Raw genomic sequence first — 20,480 nt, 5'->3', positions numbered from 1 at the left:
TTAGATGAATAATCTAAAAAGACATTTATTGATGTACTTTTCATGTGAAGATACTGTGGTGCACCCAAACATTTAAAAAGACACAGTTCCTATTCTCCAGAAGTTTGTTGATGTAGTCAACCAATATTTAGTGAGTGCTGTTGTATGCCAGCCTTTCTTTCAGGTGTAGAGAAAACCCTAGTCCCTGCCTTCTGGAATCTACACTTGAGAGCGAAGACACACACACCCACGGACACGGTAAGACACAACATTGTCATATGTGCGTGGATAGCAAAGTGCTCAGGAGTAGCGGGGTAGAGAGCCATGCATTCGATCAACGGAACCCAGGCAGGTGCCTTGGAGGAGGTCACTGAAGTGTGGCCACGAGCGGCAGTGAGAAGATGGACCAGGGCCTGTGATACAGCAGCCTGATGAAGGCCCCCCAGGTGGGGAGCGCCCTCAGTCCCCCATCCCAGGTGCCATGGAAAGTCAACTCTGCACCCAGCACTGCCTTGGGTACAATGGAGGGTTGACAATGAAGGACGTGAGGTCTGAGCGCAGAGAAAGTCAGTGATGGGGCTGAGAGGGTCCAGCAGCGATCGTGGACGGGCAGGTGGGCACCTAGTGGTCACGGAGGGCCAGCGACAGCGTCAGCTCCACATCCTAGGGAAACAGGGGCATGAAAGGGACTAGAGGGGGAGGCAGGGGAGAGAGAGTCTGCCAGCTCCTCCAGTGCTGCAGGCAAGAGAATGCAGGGCTGGGCTAGGAGGATGCTACAGGGAAAGGGCAGAGGGGAGGGGAAAATCAAAACTGGGAGGGCAGTTCTTCCATAGGCCTCATCGATGGTTTCAAGTGGTGCATAAAGTTACTGGGAAGGGCTTCCCTGGTGGCGCAGTGGTTAAGAATCCTCCTGCCAATGCGGGGCACATGGGTTCGAGCCTTGGTCCAGTAAGATACCATATGCCATGGAGCGACTAAGCCCGTGCGCCACAACTACTGAGCCCACACGCCTAGAGCCCATGCTCTGCAACAACAGAAGCCACCGCAATGAGAAGCCCGCGCACCGCAACGAAGAGGAGCCCCCGCTCGCCGCAACTAGAGAAAGCCCGCGCGCAGCAAGGAAGACCCAGTGCAGCCAGAAATAAAATAAATAAATGTATATTTTTTAAAAAGGGCTTCCCTGGTGGCGCAGTGGTTGAGAATCCGCCTGCCGATGCAGTGGTCACGGGTTCGTGCCCCGGTCCGGGAAGATCCCACATGCCGCGGAGTGGCTGGGCCCGTGAGCCATGGCCGCTGAGCCTGCGCGTCCGGAGCCTGTGCTCCGCAACGGGAGAGGCCACGACAGTGAGAGGCCCGCGTACCGCAAAAAAAAAAAAAAAAAAAAAAAAGGTCTTTAGTTTTTTGGTGGCGGTGAATTTTACAGTTGAAATATTTCAGAAGGGGGCTTGTCTAGGTGCAGTTTGGCAAGTCACCCTATTTGTTCTGTCTTCCTGGCAGTCTTTATCAAACCACAAATTGAAGGGTGGGGCTCCTCTCTGCCCAAAGGTGGAGCAGATAAGACGGGCTGTGTCTGCTCATCTCTCCCTGGGGTAGGGGCCCACCTGGCAACCAAGGAAGCTGCAGCGACACCTCCCCTGTGTTCTTAACTCCCCTCTCATCAGCCCCCTCGCTGGACGAAGAGGAGTAGAATAGTTTCTGCCAGGGTTACAGTGAGAACAAAGTCACTTGCAATGCAATACAACCTATCCATCCTGAGGACCACAGTAAACCTCTGAGAAGGGTTAACTGTCTCCGAGCCAACAATGCTGGACCCTGAAATGCAGAGATAAGAGAAGCAAAGCGTGTCCTCAGATCTCCCCCAGGTTTCCAAACGGGTCTCGTTAAACAAATGACTTGCCAAGGTGACACAGTGACTCGGGGCAGAGACAGGGGCCAACGCAGGGCCCTCGGGCTCTGCCCCCTTTGCTCCTGTCACAACCAGCAAACAGGCGCCCACATTCCAGAAGCTGTCCCTTCAATCTTTACAGACAAAGAAATAACCCCAAACTGCAGCACATGCTGGAGGCGGGGCAGAGGCAGGGCCGGGTGCAGCCCGTCCTGTAGAACAGGTTCTCAAGCCAGGAGTCTGGAGGCCAGGCAAGTCCCGCTCCTCTTAGATGAACTGAGATTAGAAGGACCACCCACTCCTGGGTCTGCGAAATATGTCTTTTTGATATCAGACGAAATATGTCTTTGTCCCTGGTTCTTGGTGCAGAGCTCCTGAAGCCCATGGAGCTTCCGAGTGGTTGGTGCGTCTTTGTTATTCATGAAGAGCCCCCAGGAGACCACACCTGAGTTTCTGATGGGGCGGGGCCCAGTCAGAAGTGGCTGCAGGACTGGAGCTGGTTGCCCAGCTGAGTAGAGGAGGGGGAACTTTCAGCCCCACTCCCAACCTTGGGTGGGGGGCTGGAGATTTAATCAGTCACAACCAAGTAATGACACCTCAATAAAAAGCCTTGAACACAAGGCTTGGGGAGCTGCAGGTTGGTGAACACACGGAGGTGCTGGGAGGGTGGGGTGCCCGGAGAGGGCATTCGAGCTCCACACAACAGCCCTTCCCTACCCCCCAAACCTTGTCTTATGTGTCTCTTCCACTTGCCTGGTCTTGAGTTGTACCCTTCATAAAAATGAATCATAAGTCTAGTGCTTTCTTGAGTTCTGTGAGTCTGTTCTAGTGAATTATTGAACCTGGGTGGGCCAGTCATTAGACCCCCAAAATGCGTTGTCTGCTGGGCAGAAGTCTGGGTGACTTGGGTATAACCAAGACCTGAGCTGGTGTCTGAAGGGGCGGGCAGTCTCACGGGACTGAGTTCATGACCTGTGGGGTCGGTGTTAACTGTGGGTCAGTCAGCATCAGAAATGCGCTGAGCTGCGGGACACCTGGCTGGTGTCCAAGAATTGTCGCTGGAACAAATGGTACAGCTACAATCTGAAAGGAGAGCCCTGGGGAGGTGAGTGGGTGCTTCCTCGGGGCCCCTGGCAGATGTGTGACCATCCGGTGATCTTGGAACCCCCCAGCTGTGTCTCGGGGAGGCCACACACAGCCCGGGGAGACTGGAAGGTGCCAGCATCAACCGGTCTTCTGTAATCACCATCGCAGAAGACATGGCATCCATGACTTTCCTTCATTTCTTTCAACAAATATTTACCGAATGTCTGCCATAGGCGGGTGCTGTGATAGGCCTTAAACAGGTAAATTGAAACGAGTCCACCCAAGCCAAGGTATAAACACACAGCTAGTCGATTTTGATGGGAAAGAGTATTTTCAGACTTTCAAGATGAAGCTACATACACAAAGTCAGGACTCCCAGAAGTCACCCTGGAGACCACGGAGAAAAACACCAACTTCCAGGGACCATAAGAAGCAACGGAGTCAGGATGAGCGTGCAGAGCTGGGTGACAGCGGGGCGGGGGTGGTGGTGAAAGCATCACGGGTCAGGATCTGGGACGGGTGGCTGCCTCCAGCAGACTGGCCTGCGTTGGGCATGCGGTTACAGCCTCAGAGGGCTCACGCCGTGTGAAAAGCAAATGGGCCTGGAAAACATCACTTCTCTATTTATACTCACCACCTTTCTGCCACAAACCGGCGGCTCTCCCTGTAAACCTGCTGTTTCCTAGGCCAGAAGTCCTGGAGCTGCCTACAAGGCGTCCCCTCCCCTCTCTCCCCGAAGTGATCAGGCCCTGGTCCCCCATTACTCAGGTTTCTGCTGTTGCCTCTAACTGGTCCTCCAGCCTCCTGCAATCTATCACCGCCAGGCCCGCCGTGGGGATCTTTCAAAACTACAAATCTATCAAGTATTCCCATGAATAGAATTCTTCCATCTCCCAACCAATGAAACCTAGCGCCTTAGCAGGACGAGACTTCCTGCCTTAGTCCTCCCCGTTCATGCCCGAAGGGACAGCCACTCTGAGACCTCGCTGTGCTCACGTCTGTTTCTGGGCCTTGCACCTGCTCTGGTCCACCCCTCCCCACCCCCTTCCACACGTGGCCTCCTGGAGAGCTCCCCGCAGCACCCCTCCTCGAGAGCAGCCTGGGGGCTGCCATCATCCTGGAGAGATTCTGTCTCCCTAATGGGCTGTGGATCTCTTACGATCAGGACCACGTTTTGTTTTTAAGGGGCCATGATCCGAGCGGTGCCAGGCACCTAGGAGGTGATTGGTAAGTACCTGCTGAATGACTGAGTGACAGTCACCCGAGTGGGCTGCAGCAGAGAGGAGGACTGAGGTAGAGGGACCATGGGGTCTTGGGAGGAAGGATGGGGAGTGCTGACAAGGACAACTGGAAAAGTCCTGGGGGGGCGAAGACTGACCCAGCCTTCTGAAAGGGCCAGGAGGGAGGCTTAGGGCTGAAAACACAGGAAAGGGGGCGTCTCCTCCCAGCCCCAGGCTTGGATGGTAATCAGGTGTTATATTTCAGCGGGGTCCTCGCAGCGCAGCGTGGACGGTATGTGTCTGGGACTCAGGCAGAGCCCACCAGGCCTGGGAGGCTCCCTGTGGGGCAGGAGGGCAGTAAACAGCATTCTTGTGGCTCCGGATTTGTCAACAGGCTGTGCCGCCCAATGAGGGTCCATGTTTTGTTGGTGGTGGGTGTAACCCGGCAACACGGCAGCTGACTCATTCCAACCCCAGGGCTATTTAATTCCTCATAAGCCTCCTCCACGGAGGGCAGGGAGAAAGGAGGTCAGGGATCCCAAGAAGGAGCTCCTGGTCCCCACCTGTCAGGAGGGGAATCCAACCTGCAGGCCAGGGCAGAATAGCACTCTGCCCCTAGGGGTTCATTGGCAAGTTCACCTCCTGTGTCCCTCCTAAAAGTCAACGGAGACAGGTGACCTCCACTGGGCCTCCCGTGCAGAAGAGCAGTACTGTGGCAGTGAATTCTCGCTCAGAATCTCTGAATGACAGGTGGCCTAGTCAGGACCCAACGTGAGGAAGGTAGCTCAACGTGCTGCTCAGAGAAGCAAAATGTTCTTCTCCTTCAGTAAACAGCCTCATCATGTCTCCCTCGCTAGGGTCTTAGCCCCTGTGCTGCCAGATGGGCGAACGCTTTACCATTTTATTTTATTTCACTTATTTTTGAATTTTATTTTATTTATTTTTTTATAAGCAGGTTCTTATTAGTCATCAATTTTATACACATCAGTGTATACATGTCAACCCCAATCACCCAATTCATCACACAATCACCTCCACCCCACCGCCGCTTTCCCCCCTTGGTGTCCATACGTTTGTTCTCTACATCTGTGTGTCTATTTCTGTCCTGCAAACCGGTTCATCTGTACCATTTTTCTAGGTTCCACATATATGCGTTAATACACGATACTTGTTTTTCTCTTTCTGACTTACTTCACTCTGTATGACAGTCTCTAGATCCACCCATGTCTCAACAAATGACCCAATTTTGTTCCTTTTTACGGCTGAGTAATATTCCATTGTATATATGTACCACATCTTCTTTATCCATTCAGCTGTCGATGGGCATTTAGGTGGCTTCCATGACCTGGCTATTGTAAATAGTGCTGCAGTGAACATTGGGGTGCATGTGTCTTTTTGAATTATGGTTTTCTCTGGGTATATGCCCAGTAGTGGGATTGCTGGATCATATGGTAATTCTATTTTTAGTTTTTTAAGGAACCTCCATACTGTTCTCCATAGTGGCTGTATCAATTTACATTCCCACCAACAGTGCAAGAGGGTTCCCTTTTCTCCACACCCTCTCCAGCATTTGTTGTTTGTAGATTTTCTGATGAAGTCCATTCTAACTGTTGTGATGTGATACCTCATTGTAGTTTTGATTTGCATTTCTCTAATAACTAGTGATGTTGAGCAGCTTTTCATGTGCTTCTTGGCCATCTGTATGTCTTCCTTGGAGAAATGTCTATTTACGTCTGCTGCCCATTTTTGGATTGGGTTGTTTGTTTTTTTAATATTGAGCTGCATGAGCTGTTTATATATTTTGGAGATTAATCCTTTGTCCGTTGATTCGTTTGTAAATATTTTCTCCCATTCTGAGGGTTATCTTTTCGTCTTGTTTATGGTTTCCTTTGCTGTGCAAAAGCTTTGAAGTTTCATTAGGTCCCACTTGTTTATTTTTGTTTTTATTTCCATTACTCTAGGAGGTGGATCAAAAAAGATCTTGCTGTGGTTTATGTCAAAGAGTGTTTTTCCTATGTTTTCCTCAAAGAGTTTTATAGTGTCCAGTCTTACATTTAGTTCTCTAATCCATTTTGAGTTTATTTTTGTGTATGGTGTTAGGGAGTGTTCTAATTTCATTCTTCTACATGCAGCAGTCCAGTTTTCCCAGCACCACTTATTGAAGAGACTGTCTTTTCTCCGTTGCATATCTTTGTCTCCTTTGTCACAGATTAGTTGACCATATGCATGGGTTTATCTCTGGGCTTTCTATCTTGTTCCATTGATCTATATTTCTATTTTTGTGCCAGTAACACATTGTCTCGATTACTGTAGCTTTGTAGTATAGTCTGAAGTCAGAGAGTCTTATTCCTCCAGCTCTGCTTTTTTCCCTCAAGACTGCTTTGGCTATTCAGGGTCTTTTGTGTCTCCATACAAATTTTAAGATTTTTTGTTCTAGTTCTATAAAAAATGCCATTGGTAATTTGATAGGGATTGCACTGAATCTGTAGATTGCTTTGGGTAGTACAGTCATTTTCACAATATTGATTCTTCCAATCCAAGAACATGGTTAATCTCTCCATCTGTTATCATCTTTAATTTCTTTCATCAGTGTTTTATAGTTTTCTGCATACAGGTCTTTTGTCTCCTTAGGTAGGTTTTTTCCTAGGTATTTTATTCTTTTTGTTGCAATGGTAAATGGGAGTGTTTCCTTAACTTCTCTTTCATATTTTTCATCATTAGTGTATAAGAATGTAAGAGATTTCTGTGCATTAATTTTGTATGCTGCAATGTTACCAAATTCACTGATTAGCTCTAGTAATTTTCTGGTGGCATTTTTAGGATTCTCTATGTATAGTATCATGTCATCTGCAGACAGTGACAATTTTACTACTTCTTTTCCAATTTGTATTCCTTTTATTTCTTTTACTTCTCTGATTGCCATGGCTAGGACTTCCAAAACTATGTTGACTAATAGTGGTGAGGGTGGACATCCTTGTCTTGTTCCTGACCTTAGAGGAAATGCTTTCAGTTTTTCACCATTGAGAATGATGTTTGCTGTGGGTTTGTCATATATGGCCTTTATTATGTTGAGGTAGGTTCTCTGTATGCCCACTCTCTGGAGAGTTTTTATCATAAATGGGTGTTGAATTTTGTCCAAAGCTTTTTGTGCATCTATTGAGATGATCATATGGTTTTTATTCTTCAATTTGTTAATATGGTGTATCACACTGATTGATTTGCATATATTGAAGAATCCTTGCATCCCTGGGGTAAATCCCACTTGATCATGGTGTATGATACTTTTAATGTGTTGTTGGATTCTGTTTGCTAGTATTCTGTTGAGGATTTTTGCATCTATATTCATCAGTGATATTGGCCTGTAATTTTTTTTTTTTGTAGTATCTTTGTCTGGTTTTGGTATCAGGGTGATGGTGGCCTCATAGAATGAGTTTGGGAGTGTTCCTTCCTCTGCAGTTTTTTGGAACAGTTTGAGAAGGATGGGTGTTAGCTCTTCTTTAAATGTTTGATAGAATTCACCTGTGAAGCCATCTGGTCCTGGACTTTTGTTTGTTGGAAGATTTTAAATCACAGTTTCAATTTCATTGCTTGTGATTGGTCTGTTTATATTTTCTACTTCTTCCTGGTTCAGTCTTGGAAGGTTATACTTTTCTAAGAATTTGTCCATTTCTTCCAGGTTGTCCATTTTATTGGCATAGAGTTGCTTGTAGTAGTCTCTTAGGATGCTTCGTATTTCTGTGGTGTCTGTTACAACTTCTCCTTTTTCATTTGTAATTTTATTGATTTGAGTCCTCTCCCTCTTTTTCTTGATGAGTCTGGCTAAAGGTTTATCAATTTTGTTTATCTTCTCAAAGAATCAGCTTTTAGTTTTATTGATCTTTGTTATTGTTTTCTTTGTTTGTATTTCATTTATTTCTGCTCTGATCTTTATGATTTCTTTCCTTCTGCTAACTTTGGGTTTTGTTTGTTCTTCTTTCTCTAGTTCCTTTAGGTGTAAGGTTAGATTGTTTATTTGAGATTTTTCTTGTTTCTTGAGGTAGGCTTGTATAGCTGTAAACTTCCCTCTTAGAACTGCTTTTGCTGCATCCTATAGGTTTTGGATCGTCGTGTTTTCATTGTCATTTGTCTCCAGGTATTTTTTGATTTCCTCTGATTTCTTCAGTGATCTCTTGGTTATTTAGTAATGTATCGTTTAGCTTCCATGTGTTTGTGATTTTTATGTTTTCCCTGTAATTCATTTCTAATCTCATAGCATTGTGGTCAGAAAAGAGGTTTGATATGATTTCAATTTTCTTAAATTTACTGAGGCTTGATTTGTGACCCAAGATGTGATCTATCCTGGAGAATGTTCCATGTGCACCTGAGAAGAAAGTGTAATCTGCTGTTTTTGGATTTAATGTCCTATAAATATCAATTAAATTTATCTGGCCTATTGTGTCATTTAAAGCTTCTGTTTCCTTATTTATTTTCACTTTGGATGATCTGTCCATTGGTGTAAGTGAGGTGTTAAAGTCCCCCACTATTATTGTGTTACTGTCGATTTCCTCTTTTATAGCTGTTAGCAGTTGCCTTATGTATTGAGGTGCTCCCATGTTGGGTACATATATATTTATAATTGTTATATCTTCTTCTTGGATTGACCCCTTGATCATTATGTAGTGTCCTTCCTTGTCTCTTGTAACATACTTTATATTATTTATTTTTGTGGTACGCGGGCTTCTCACTGTTGTGGCCGCTCCTGTTGTGGAGCACAGGCTCCAGACGTGCAGGCTCAGCAGCCATGGCTCACGGGCCTAGCCACTCCGTGGCATGTGGGATGTTCCCAGACCGGGGCACGGACCCGTGTCCCCTGCATCGGCAGGTGGACTATCAACCACTGTGCCACCAGGGAAGCCCAACATTCTTTTTTTTAAAGTCTATTTTATCTGATATGAGAATTGCTACTCCAGCTTTCTTTTGATTTCCATTTGCATGGAATATCTTTTTCCATCCCCTCACTTTCATTCTGTATGTGTCCCTAGGTCTGAAGTGGGTCTCTTGTAGACAGCATATATATGGGACTTGTTTTTGCATCCATTCAGCAAACGTATGTCTTCTGGTTGGAGCATTTAATCCATTCATGTTTAAGGTAATTTTTGATATGTATGTTCCTATGACCATTTTCTTAATTGTTTTGGGTTTGTTTTTGTAGGTCCTTTTCTTCTCTTGTGTTTCCCACTTAGAGAAGTTCCTTTAGCATTTGTTGTAGAGCTGGTTTGGTGGTGCTGAATTCTCTTAACTTTTGATTGTCTGTAAAGCTTTTAATTTCTCCATCGAATCTGAATGAGATCCTTGCTGGGTAGAGTAATCTTGGTTGTAGGTTCTTCCCTTTCATCACTTTAAGTATATCATGTCACTCCCTTCTGGCTTGCAGAGTTTCTGCTGAGAAATCAGCTGTTAACCTTATGGGAGTTCCCTTGTATGTTATTTGTCATTTTTCCCTTGCTGCTTTCAATAATTTTTCTTTGTCTTTAATTTTTGCCAATTTGATTACTGTGTGTCTTGGCGTGTTTCTCCTTGGGTTTATCCTGTTTATCCTCTCTGCACTTCCTGGACTTGGGTGGCTATTTCCTTTCCCATGTTAGGGAAGTTTTCGACTATAATCTCTTCAAATATTTTCTCGGGTCCTTTCTCTCTCTCTTCTCCTTCTGGGACCCCTATAACGTTTAATGTTGTCCCAGAGGTCTCTTAGGCTGTCTTCATTGCTTTTCATTCTTTTTTCTTTATTCTGTTCCGCAGCAGTGAATTCCACCGTTCTGCCTTCCAGGTCACTTATCTGTCCTACTGCCTCAGTTATTCTGCTATTGATTCCTTCCAGTGTAGTTTTCATTTCAGTTATTGTATTGTTCATCTCTGTTTGCTTGTTCTTTAATTCTTCTAGGTCTCTGTTAAACATTTCTTGCATCTTCTCGATCTTTGCCTCCATTCTTTTTCCGAGGTCCTGGATCATCTTCACTATCATTATTCTGAATTCTTTTTCTGGATGGTTGCCTATCTCCACTTCATTTAGTTGTTTTTCTGGGGTTGTATCTTGTTCCTTAATCTGGTACATAGCCCTCTGCCTTTTCATCTTGTCTCTCTTTCTGTGAATGTGGTTTTTGTTCCACACGCTGCAGGATTGTAGTTCTTCTTGCTTCTGCTGTCTGCCCTCTGGTGGATGAGGTTATCTAAGAGGCTTGTCCAAGTTTCCTGATGGGAGGGACTGGTGGTGGGTAGAGCTGGGTGTTGCTCTGGTGGCCAGAGCTCAGTAAAACTTTAATCCGTTTGACTGCTGATGGGTGGGGCTGGGTACCCTCCCTGTTGGTTGTTTGGCCTGAGGCAACCCAACACTGGAGCCTACCTGGGCTCTTTGGTGTGGCTAATGGTGGACTCTAGGAAGGCTCAGGCCAAGAAGTACTTCCCAGAACTTCTGCTGCCAGTGTCCTTGTCCTCACGGTGAGCTAGAGCCCCCCCGCCCCACCGCCTCTGCAGGAGATCCTCCAACACTAGTAGGTAGATCTGGTTCCGTCTCCCCTGGGGTCACTGCTCCTTCCCCTGGGTCCCGATGCACACACTACTTTGTGTGTGCCCTCTAAGAGTGGAGACTCTGTTTCCCCCAGTCCTGTCAGAGTCCTGCAGTCAAATCCCGCTGGCCTTCAAAGTCTGATTCTCTAGGAATTCCTCCTCCCATTGCCAGACACCCAGGTTCAGAAGCCTGACGTGGGGCTCAGAACCTTCACTCCCGTGGGTGGACTTCTGTGGTATACGTGTTCTCCAGTTTGTGAGTCACCACCCAGCACTTATGGGATTTTATTGTATTGTGATTGCACCCCTCCTACCATCTCACTGTGACTTCTCCTTTGTCTTTGGATGTGGGGTATCTTTTTTGGTGAGTTCCAGTGTTTTCCTCTCAATGACTGTTTAGCAGTTAGTTGTGCTTCTGGTGTTCTCACAAGAGGGAGTGAGAGCACGTCCTTCTACTCTGCCATCTTGGTTCAGGGCCTCCACTTTACCATTTTAAATGTAACATAGGGACTTCCCTGGTGGCAAAGTGGTTAAGAATCCATCTGCCAATGCAGGGGACACGGGTTGGATCCCTGGTCCAGGAAGATCCCACAAGCCGTGGAGCAACTAAGCCCCTGCACCACAACTACTGAGCCTGCGCTCTAGAGCCCAAGAGCCACAACTACTAAGCCCGCGCACCACAACTACTGGGTCCGCGCACCTAGAGCCCATACTCTGCAACAAGAGAAGCCACTGCAATGAGAAGCCACGCACCACAATGAAGAGTAGACCCCGCTCCCCACAACAAGGGAAAGCCTATATGCAGCAATGAAGACCCAACGCAGCCAAAAATAAATAAATTAATTTATATAAAAAATATAAATGTAACATAAGTTGATATAATAAAGTGCTCAAAACTATACCCGGCACATAGAAGGTGTTTACTTAATACATCTTTACAAAGATGGCACCACTTTCTTAGAGAATGCCAAAAACATACAGGAAGTGAAGCAAGTGGAGGAAACAAGTAAGTAGGAGGCTCAAACTGCCTCAGAGCCTGAGTACATTTATTTGACTCATGCCCCTCATTTTACGGCCCAAGAAGGCTCTCAGGCCAGTCATCACTATTCCACAGAAGAACAGGGAACACAAGGTACATCATTAAATACACTAACCACCATAAATCATCCCAAGGGTAAAATTACATCATAGTTTAAAGTCCTAACTCCATGAGAAAAATCTGACATTAATTCTGAGTAACTTTTATTCAAAGTTGGTGCACAACTTTTCATAAGCCACGGATATTTCTTGTTCTGTAATATTCTTACCCATGTTCTCTGCACACTTTGGTTTGGATTGTTTGGATTTTTAAAAATTTATTTGTAAGCCCTCTTTGCATACTAAGGAACCTAGCCTTTTGTAATATATTTTCCACATTTTTTTTCAGCTTAGCATTTGTATTTAGACGTTGTGTGTGGCATTTTTTCCACACAGGAGTTTTCATGTAGTCAGACTTATTGATCACTTTCTTCTATGACTTCTGAGTTTTGTATCATGATTAAACAGTTCATTCCAATTCAAATATTATTTTAAAGATTCCACTGCTTTCTCTAAGTTTTATGGTTTTGTTACTTTACAGTTAAATCCTTGATCCACTTTGAATTTATTTTCTCTCATTTTTTTCCCTAATTATCCCAAAACCATGTATTGAACTATCCCCTTTTTTGGACTTATTTAAATATCATATTTATCAGATACTAAATATCGCTATGTATTTCACCTTATGTCTTGATTCTGTAGTCTGTTCATTGATTTTCTGTCTAGTTCTCTGACAATGCTGTACTGTTTTATCACTAAATCACTAAAATATATTTCAATATGTGCTGAGATTAGTCCTTCCAATGCTATTTTTGCCTGTTTTTTTTTTCTAGGTGAATTTTAAGATCATTTTGTAAAAACCTTTTAAAAGTGTAACTTTAAATTATCTGAGGTAATTTGCCTGGAAGCTCAGTGAATTTATGATGCAGGGGCATATAAGTCTTCATTAATTTAGAGCAAACTGACATTTCTACAATACTACTCAGTTTTCTTATCCAAGGAAAAAGTACCTTTTTTGTCCTATCCTAGAACTGTAACATTCATCTATATAGGTCTTGCTCAATTCTTGCTAAATTCATTCCTAGGAATTACAATAGTTCAAATTTTAAAAATGACACACACACCAAAAAAGTCTATTACTCATTTACATTGTTACTTCTAAAGAGGGTTTTAACTTCTACTTGATTTTCTAATTGATATAGGTAGAGAATACTGTTTTTTTTTGGCTGTGTTGGGTCTTTGTTGCTGCACGCAGGCTTTCTCTAGTTGCGGTGAGCGGGAGCTACTCTTTGTTGCGGTGCGTGGGCTTCTCATTGGGTGGTTTCTCTTGCTGTGGAGCACGGGCTCTAGGCGCGGGCTTCAGCAGTTGTGGCACTCGGGCTCAGTAGTTGTGGCTCGCGGGCTCTAGAGCACAGGCTCAGTATTTGTGGCACATGGGCTTAGTTGCTCCGTGGCATGTGGGATCTTCCCAGACCAGGGCTCTAACCCGTGTCCCCTGCATTGACAGGCAGATTCTTAACCACTGCACCACCAGGGAAGCCCAAGAATAGTTCTTGTATATAGGTAAAGAACAGTTCTTCAGTAGATAATCTTGGTTTTCCTAATCCTGCTTGCAATTAAAGAAATTCACATGAAAATGAGGATCGCATCATTCATGCATCTGACTGGCCAAGATGAAAACGTTTACTATCTGCAGTGCTAGCATGTGGAGACAGAGGAGGGCTCAAACACTGCTTACAGGGTAACCATGTGATTCCAGAGTTTGTGGGTAACTGCATAGCAACCATGTCTCCTAAGAAGTTTTCAGGTATCTTGGAGCAGGTGCACAAAAGTCCTCATTTTCCCAGAAAATTAAACACATATGGCAAAAAACAAGACACTCTGATGCTAAAAATAAAGAGACAAAATGACACACATCCAAGCTTCCCCGCACTTCTCTCTGTCACATTAACAACCATCACTAAGCTTCTCTAGACGTCTTCAGAGGACGCCCCATACATCTTGTAGGGCATCAGTCTCAGATGTGTTCTACAGACCTCCTAGCCCATGATTATTCAGGGCTTGTTAGAAATGAATACCCCTGTGCCCCAGACCTACTGAAGCAGAATGTTTAGTGGGCACATCCCAGAAATAGGCATTTTAGCAACTTCACGACAGCTTCTTATGCTTTCTATAGCTTGAAAACAACTCTTTTAGAAGGTAGACTGTAAAATATTGAGTTTGATATTTCTGCAGTCTATCCAATTCGTAATCTGACACTATCAAGTCCAGAGTTTGGAAATCTGTATTAAGATGACTATACGTAGGACATAATAAAGTATACATTTATCAGGCACCATTTTATAAGTGATAAAAGAATAGTGGCCTCATGAGCTCTTCCCAACAGAAAACTTCTGGTGTTTCTGGTGTGTTCTAGCGTGTATATTATATTTCTAAAATACCATACCAGCAATAACCAAGCATTTTATATTCTGCCAGACTCCTGGGATATGACAGTTACCATTTCACTGAAAAATGTTTGCCCTGTAATTTTACTCTCTCCTCCAACCACAGTCCCCTTCCAAACAAGGTCAAACTGAAGCAACCAACTAAGCTAGCCATGAGGACCCAGCAAGGCATTGTGAGCAGGAGAGGCTGTTGAATGTCTGCTGGCATTATTTTTTTCAGAACCCTCCCATGCGTTTAAGGCATTCTAGCCAAAAGCAATACATTCCACCAAAGCCCATCAGAGGAAAGCTGCAGGCTATTTGCAAAGGCTGTTGTGTGTCATGAAGTGGTCTCCGTCAAGCTGGTCTCCCCAGCTCCCTCAAGCAGCCACTGAAATGAGTAATCAGGGCTTACTGTGCTCCTACCAGCTCGTATTTTCTGTAAATATCCAAGATATTTGTGTAGCACCCAGAGGAGGCAACCATGTTAGCAATAATTAAAGCAGCAAAATCTCTGTTCAAAATGCCAGTTCTTTTAGACCCTCAGATTGGTTTATCTGCCAGGTGGAACTAAAACTTAAATGAACTTAAAAAAAAAAAGAATTACTACCTTCTCAATAAATATCTGATTGGACAATAACTCTTTACGATGATCTAAGCGCTTACAGTTAAAGCACTTGGCATGTGTACCCTGGGAAGGATTTCTGTTCCTAGGGGGCCGAGGCTGCTTATTAATGTGTCTGCAAATGCTATTAACCTGGGGCCAAATTCCTGGTGTCAAGTTCAAACAAGCAGTGTCAGGTTCCTGCCACAGACTTAGATGGACTGTTCCTCATGGAAAATGTCAGAATTTGAATCGAATGAGGACTGAGCAGAAAACACAGATTCCTGATGGGGGCCTGGCCATTGCTTTGTTTCCAAATACCCCTTCTCCAGACAGAAATGTAGGCTAGTCCCAAAAGGCCAGAGAAACCACTGGAAAAAATCATTAGCTCCAAATTCTCTGAGCAGAATCAAATCAGCTGCCATTTATTTTCTCTCGGTAGATCAGAAATTATTTTCCCTCTTGGATCCTGTTTGTACTTCTTAGGAGAGGAACACAGAACGAACATCGGCTCTGGGACAGACTACCTGGGTTTTTTGTTTTGTTTGTTTTTGTTTTTTTTGCGGTACGCGGGCCTCTCACTGCTGTGGCCTCTCCTGTTGCGGAGCACAGGCTCCGGACACGCAGGCCCAGCGGCCATGGCTCACGGGCCCAGCCGCTCCGCGGCACGTGGGATCCTCCCAGACCGGGGCACAAACCCGCGTCCCCTGCATCGGCAGGCAGACTCGCCACCAGGGAAGCCCCAAAACTATTCTAAACTAAAGTTTATTTAAATATTTTTAAAATCGGCCATAAAAATAAACACTCTCCAACACACACATGTAGATGTGCGCCCCAACACTCTCCTAATCTCCACCAGACCACGACTCACACATCCACACCCACACCCTACACTCTCAGGAAACCTTCCCTGGGACCAACAAATACCGGTTACAGAGATTCCAGACTATATCAGAAGTCCAAGACCATTTATCAAGACTCATGATAAAGCTGTGATAATTAAGTCAGTGTAGTATAGGTATGAGGATAGGTAAGTCGGCTTGTGAAACAGAACAGAGAGCCCTAGAAACAGACCTGTGCACCCAGGACACGTGACAAACGACTGAGGTGGAACTTCAGTGGGGAGAGAATGGGCTTTACAACCAAGAGTGCTGAGACGACTGGAGGTCCACATAGGACAAAATAGGCAGCACACATAAAATCAGTGCCAAGTGACTTAAAAACAGACAGGAAAACAAAACTGTAAAGTTTTTAAAAGATAACCAACACAGTGGAATAGCTTCATGATCTCGGGGGTACAGAAAGATTTCTTAAATGATTCACCCTCCCTCAACCATTGCCCCCCAAAAAAACATAAAGGAAAAAATTGATAAATTCTCTTAGGTAGGAATTACAGGCTTCTGATGCTGTAAAAATATAAAGAGAGGACTTCCCTGGTGGCGCAGTGGTTAAGAATTTGCCTGCCAATGCAGGGGACACGGGTTCTAGCCCTGGTCCAGGAAGATCCCACATGCCGCAGAGCAACTAAGCTCGTGCGCCATGGCTACCGAGCCTGTGCTCTAGAGCCCACGAGCCACAACTACTGAGCCTGCGTGCCACAACAACTGAAGTCTGCGCACCTAGAGCCCATGCTCCACAACAAGAGAGGCCACAGCAATGATAAGCCCGTGCACCACAACGAAGAGTAGCCCCCGCTTGCCGCAAAAGAGAAAACCTGCGCACAGCAACGAAGACCCAACGCAACCAAAAATAAATAAATAAAAGTTTAAAAAGTATATATAAAGAGTGAAAATACAAGACATAAATTTGAAGAAGATATTTCAACACATACCATCAAATTAGATAGATAGACAGATAGATAGATAGATGAATAAACAAGATGAAGGTAAATATCCCAAGAGAAAAAGTGGCAAAGTCTTGAACAGGCTCTTCACACAAGATGAAACTTGAATGGCCAATAAATAAAAACATGCCAACTTCCCTGGTAACTGGCGAAACACAAACTGAAATTCTTATCAGATCTCGCTCCATGCCCTGGCGTCTTACAGCACTAAGGGCGTTGAGTAGCAGGAAGTCTCCTGCACTACTGATGTCCTCTTTGGAAAACATTGGCATCACCTAGTAAAACTGAGCTTGCGCCCACCCTGTGACTCAGCAATTAGACTCTTACACACCTGAACCTAGAGGAATGCTAACACGTGGCACTATGAGATATGCAAGAATGTTCAAGAAGCAATGTTCATAATAACAAGGCAGAAATAACGCAAATACCCATCACCTGTAGGATGGATAGATAAGCTGTGTTGCACTCATCAAATAGAACCGTGCACAGGACTTCCCTGGTGGCGCAGTGGTTAGGAATCCACCTGCCAGTGCAGGGGACACAGGTTTGAGCCCTGGTCCGGGAAGATTCCACATGCCGCGGACCAACAAAGCCTGTGCACCACAACTACTAAGCCTATGCTCTACAGCCTGAGAGCCACAATTACTGAGCCCGCGTGCCTAGAGCCCGTGCTCTGCAACAAGAGAAGCCACCACAATGAGAAGCCCGTGCACTGCAACGAAGAGAAGTCCCCGCTCGCTGCAACTAGAGAAAGCCCGCGCGCAGCAATGAAGACCCAACGCAGCCAAAAATAAATAAATTTGTAAATAAAAATTAAAAAGTAAACAAAGTGTATTAAGACTGCCTTTAAAAAGAAACAAAAAACGTGTACAGCCGTGGAAACGGACAAGGTACAGCTAACGTTCGTTGTGATGAAATCTCCCAGGCATGTTGAGGGTAAGAGACAAACCATCATATAATACACTCATGGTTATTCCATTTACACAAAGTTCAAAAACAGGCAAACCTAAATCTATTGTTTAGATATGCAAACATGGGTGGCAAAGTACAAAGAAAAAAAAGTGATTGTTATCACAAAAGTCAGAGCAGCAGTTACTTCTGGATGGGGAGAAGGGGATGTGATTGAGTAGGTACAGAGCTGTTCATTTTATTCTTTAAAATTCGTATTATTCTTTAAGATATATGTAAATGTGTTATAGATTCTTCATTAAGAATACTTTATAACTGAAACAGAGAGCAATTCCAGATCCCTCTCTGGGGAGGTCAGTCTTCAGTTCCTTCCCTCCCACCTGGATAACAGCAGTAGATACAGGCTCAGCCGCTGCACAGCGTCAGAAGAAGGTAGAAACACGGGAAGGTGCATCTCAGGGCCCAAAACACGCCTTTAACAGTGCAGACTCTACTCTGCTTCCTCATCTCATGTAAGGAAAATGCTGGATGTGTTATTCATTCACTCATTCATTTACTTGTTTGTTTGTTTGTTTATGCTGTGTCGCGTGACTTGTGGGATCTTAGTTCTCTGACCAGGAATTGAACCCAGGGCCCCGGCAGTGAAAGCTCGGAGTCCTAACCACTGGACCGCCAAGGAAGTGTTTTAATACTTGTGTTTTAATACTTGCCATAATATTTCCACACCTTGCACAGTAGTGGCTTTTGATGTTTGTTGGCTTTTTTGCTCTTTAGTATTTGGAATAAACTGGATTTTTATCATCCAACATCTCAAGTTCTGTTATTTGGTCTGTATAATTTTAAACAAACTCTTATACCCATTTTTGGCCCACTGTCAAGACTGGAATGAGTTTTGGAGTCACACGTAAGAAGTGAAGGCAATTCATGTATTCTTAGTAAAAAAATATTTATTTCCAAATATATTGTTCATCTACTGAAGACCTCAACTTTCTCCCCAGAACTTGAAACCACTGGTGCCTGATGATTTCTGACTGGGTTGGCATGTGTTTCAGGAAGCTGCACAGGGGGCACTGAGCCTGCAATGTCCAGCTCTCACCCTGGTTTCCCGCTGTAGATGACACAGGAAATTGCAAGAAGCCTTACTTGCTCAAGAATCCAGAGAGGCTCCCACGCCTACCGTGGTGTTGGCAGATAGGTTCCATTGCTTTAGCTGGTGGTGAGTACATGCAGCTCTGTGTTAAGAAGAAGCCTGAGACCACAGAGGCTCAGGAGAAGACAGAGCCATGACTGATGGGCAATGGAGCCCAGGGAAGAGACACAGAAGTAGGAGGCAGGACCTCGGGGGTTTGCCATCCTGGCCCTGCACATTGAGCCCAGACACTCTGCATACTTTTAAGCCACTCACCACCCACCCATCTTCTCCCCATTCCCGAGGGCAGATGATCAGGTAGCTACTCTTGATGTCCCCCCCACCCCTCCATGACACCTGTCAAAGGCCCTCCCACGCCCATGCCTTTGTCCATGATCTTACCTTCCTGGAATTTCCTCCTACCCAACTCATCCTTAACAGCTCAGCTTGTGACACATTTTATCCATGAGCCTTTCCAAATCACCATCTGCAACTACAGACTTTCCCCTTCCTGAATCCCTTTATCCTTCCTGCACCTTAACTTTGGAACTTTATTAAACATAGTCTTGTATTACTCATTAGATATTCCCCCCCCCTGTATATTCTTCTTGGCTCCCCAAATAGAAATAAATAGCTCTAAGAAAATATTTTCTTCTCTTTTCTTGTACTTCCCATAGTACTTTGCTCCACACAGAACTACCAAAAGTTATTTGCTAATCGAATAACTGAAAACTGGTAGAATAAATCGCCTTCCTCGTCCCCCAGCCTAGTTTCACTTCCACCCCAGCTGCTCTGTTCTTGGAAGACAACCTCTACTCCAGGAGAAAAGTCTTGACTCATCGGCAGCAGCCCAACCAATCTCTCACAATGTTTCTCTTGGAGACACCAAAAGTGTTGCTATAAGATCTCAGAGACCCTCATTCCATTCCTCAGGATTCCATCCCTGATCATCTCCTGGGTTGTATTTAGAAGGGGAAGGGAGGAAGCTTGGGCATCCCCAGGTCATCACCCACCACCTCTCCAAGCCCCAGACTCCACCACTACTTTCGGTGGGTAACTTCCATCTGCTACCATGGGCAAGATAAAATAAATCAGGCCTCAAAGGCTCTCTCCTATCAGCACTTCTACACCATCACTCCTTCACCCTTTCTGATCCGTTCACAGCCCTAAGGATGTCAGAAGACCCCTGAGCTTGAACCCATTAGAGGAAGGCCAATGTCTAAGTGATCAAGAAAGGCAGGAAGAGTTCCTAATCTGGAGAGGTCACAGGGGGGTTTGTGTACAGAGTCAAGAGTCCAAAATCAGGAAAAGAAAATCAAGGAAACAGAACTGGAGCCTGCTATGAGGTAGGGGTGGGGTGGGTGTAATTTCTCCAATAAATTACTTATTATGATGGCTACAGATCAAGGCTGCTTGAAAGGCTGATGGGGAAAAGTGAAGGGGGGATTCTGGCTGAAGTGTCAGGGGTGGGATAGGGAATCCTCTTCTTCCTCTAACCTCAACACCTGGAGGATCCTTCCCCCCATCATTGATTAAAGCAGATGGTTCCTGAAATACCTGCAGTGCCTCACATGAAAGCACCCAAGCAAGGTGATCCAAATTCCTGGCCCAAGCCAAGGCAACCAAGTACAGGCTGGATCTGGGGGAGCCCCAGCATCCAGGAGGGGGCTGGGTGCAAGATGCTGGTCCAGCGGCATCTGATATCAATCAGATGGAGGCAAACCAACCCACAATTGCATCTTTTCTCCTGATGACTATCATCGTGAGATGCAAAGAAGG

The 20,480-nt window shown here is 45.1% G+C and overlaps 1 protein-coding gene across 1 annotated transcript in view; it reads right to left on the bottom strand.

Annotated features, from left to right (window-relative positions):
* Positions 1 to 20,480, bottom strand: part of RAB31 (RAB31, member RAS oncogene family) — a 111,939-nt gene that overhangs the window by 18,168 nt on the left and 73,291 nt on the right. The window lies entirely within an intron of this gene.

The sequence above is a fragment of the Kogia breviceps genome, chromosome 15 (assembly GCF_026419965.1).
Source record: "Kogia breviceps isolate mKogBre1 chromosome 15, mKogBre1 haplotype 1, whole genome shotgun sequence".
Taxonomy (NCBI): domain Eukaryota; kingdom Metazoa; phylum Chordata; class Mammalia; order Artiodactyla; family Physeteridae; genus Kogia; species Kogia breviceps.
This window is presented reverse-complemented; position numbering and strand designations above follow the sequence as displayed.